The sequence below is a fragment of the Bactrocera latifrons genome, unplaced genomic scaffold (genome assembly GCF_001853355.1).
Source record: "Bactrocera latifrons isolate USDA-ARS-PBARC rearing strain unplaced genomic scaffold, ASM185335v1 scaffold_617, whole genome shotgun sequence".
Classification (NCBI taxonomy): Eukaryota; Metazoa; Arthropoda; class Insecta; order Diptera; family Tephritidae; genus Bactrocera; species Bactrocera latifrons.
This window is the reverse complement of record NW_017537287.1, coordinates 36,410-38,459: the sequence shown is the minus strand read 5'-3', so window position 1 is coordinate 38,459 and position 2,050 is coordinate 36,410. Positions and strand designations below refer to the sequence as shown.

General features: G+C 30.0%; 1 protein-coding gene across 6 annotated transcripts in view; it reads right to left on the bottom strand.

Annotated features, from left to right (window-relative positions):
• LOC108975136 (LIM domain and actin-binding protein 1) overlaps positions 1 to 971 on the bottom strand; it is a 14,565-nt gene extending 13,594 nt beyond the window's left edge. For 3 of the 6 annotated variants that reach the window (XR_001993852.1, XM_018943442.1, XM_018943444.1), the window contains exon 1: positions 865 to 971. The gene's annotated coding sequence lies outside the window, so the exon portion shown is untranslated. The remainder of the gene's footprint in view (positions 1 to 864) is intronic. The other 3 variants (XM_018943445.1, XM_018943446.1, XM_018943443.1) reach the window with 2 other exon arrangements.
• Between the last annotated feature and the right edge of the window lie 1,079 nt (positions 972 to 2,050).

The following is a 2,050-nucleotide window of genomic DNA, read 5'->3' as shown; positions in this document are numbered from 1 at the left end:
TGAAAAAATTACCATAGATTGTCAAAAGTATGCTCTATAATATACAAAAGATCCGAATAAAATTACTCAATCGATATTTAAGAAATAAATAAATTTTTTTTACCTTAAAAACCTTACACCAAACAACACCATCCCTGACCCCCATAACCAAAATCCAAACCCCCCACCAACCCACCTTAATAAATATAGGTCTGCAAAAACCGAAATATTTATGTATACTAAAATATCAATTATACACTATTAAAATATATACATGTATCCCAAATCTGTGCAATATCGAGCGACGTTTTATTTAAATATGTTAATACAGGTATATTCAAACATAAATTCATATATAGGTACAAATTAAGTATGTTTATGAAAGGCAAGTGAAACGATGTCGATCTTCTGTAAAATTTTATACCTTTCGGAATGCCTGTCGCGATGTATGTATGTACATACTTATACAGATATATATGTATAGACATACATATATGTATCTCGATGTTTATTTTTATATGTGGATTGGAATTTATCATGACAACTTATTCTTCCACTCAATATAATGCTAATGTTAATAATAACATAGTCCCCATGTAATAAATATCTATTTATGTCTTGTATGTAGACTTCAGAATATTACTAATTACTAATACGCCCGGTTGCCCGCAATTCTTTAAGTAGCTTTACTTCTTAAAAACTTACATAACTGCGTTTACAGTATGTACGCATTGCACCAAATCGCTATTTTACGTACCATAATATCGCTAGTTCACTGCACATACGTATTATTTTCTTGGTAAAGATTACAATAGCACCCAAATTTTCCATATTTTAATATATATGAACTAAATTTATTATAAATTTTTATACGCGTATACTTACTTTAACTTCCAACAAATTACAGTTTGCCAAGTTTAAACTATGTATAAGCCACTCTCGAATTATTCGCCGTTGCTGTCGCTATTGGAGCAACACAAATGATCGAGCACTACGCCAAACTGATTAAATGCGCACAGTGCACAATTTGCTCAACCAAAGTAGGAGTCGAGTAGAAAGCATTCGGTCAAAATTTTATGTACAAATTACAATATCATGCATACATGCTTGTATGTGCACGTACCTAGGTGACACAGTCGAACTATTTACAATTCGTAAAATCCTAGTGCACAAACGACGCGGAAAACTAAAATTTTCGGCAGAGTGAAGCGTAGGATTAGTACTTCATGTATCAGGTAAATGTTTATGGTTTTTGCTGTCGGAAATATACGGACGTAAGAAATACATAATTAAAATTCTACAAAATGTGTTAAAAAAAAAGAGAACAATTCAATTGCTCTGAATTTGATTTTTGATACATTATTAAAACCTACTGTATTTGCGCTAATTGCACATTTCAACAAGTTCGATTTTCATAATCACAATTTTCGATTTTTTGGATTTGGTATTAGTACTGGAGATCCTTTTTATATTAATAACTCATGAACGGCTGAACCGATTTCGCTGAAATCGGTGGGTAGCTTAGAACCAGGGAACGGACATAGGCTACTTTTTATATTTTTATGTTAAAAGTAAAAAAAATGTATATGTAAAATTTACATATAAAATCATATTTCATTTTAATATTTTTTTTTTTTTAATTTAAAAAAACGAAATAACTTCACACAGCTTCTGCCAGGGTACAAATTTCACATATAAATAGGAATTATGGTGATAGGTGTTAGTGAACAAGGCGGTTTTTTGGGCACACCGTGCAATATCAAAAGAGAAAATCGCATTGGTAAATGCATGGCAAAGATACTCATAATAAACCAAACAGAACATGAAATATAAAAAATAGCGGAAAAACTACAGTGTTAAGAAAAAGTTCAAGCATAATTTGAGATGATATATCCCATTTTCAATTAATTTTCTGTGAAAAATGGTGTAAGTAAGATTCAATTATATTTCAACTATGCTCAGATCTTCAAATTTGTTAAAAATACAAAGATGCCAAAGTTTTGACATTCTTGATAAAAAAAAGTTCATACTAAAAAAATAAAAATTGTATTTGAAACTATAATTTATAAAT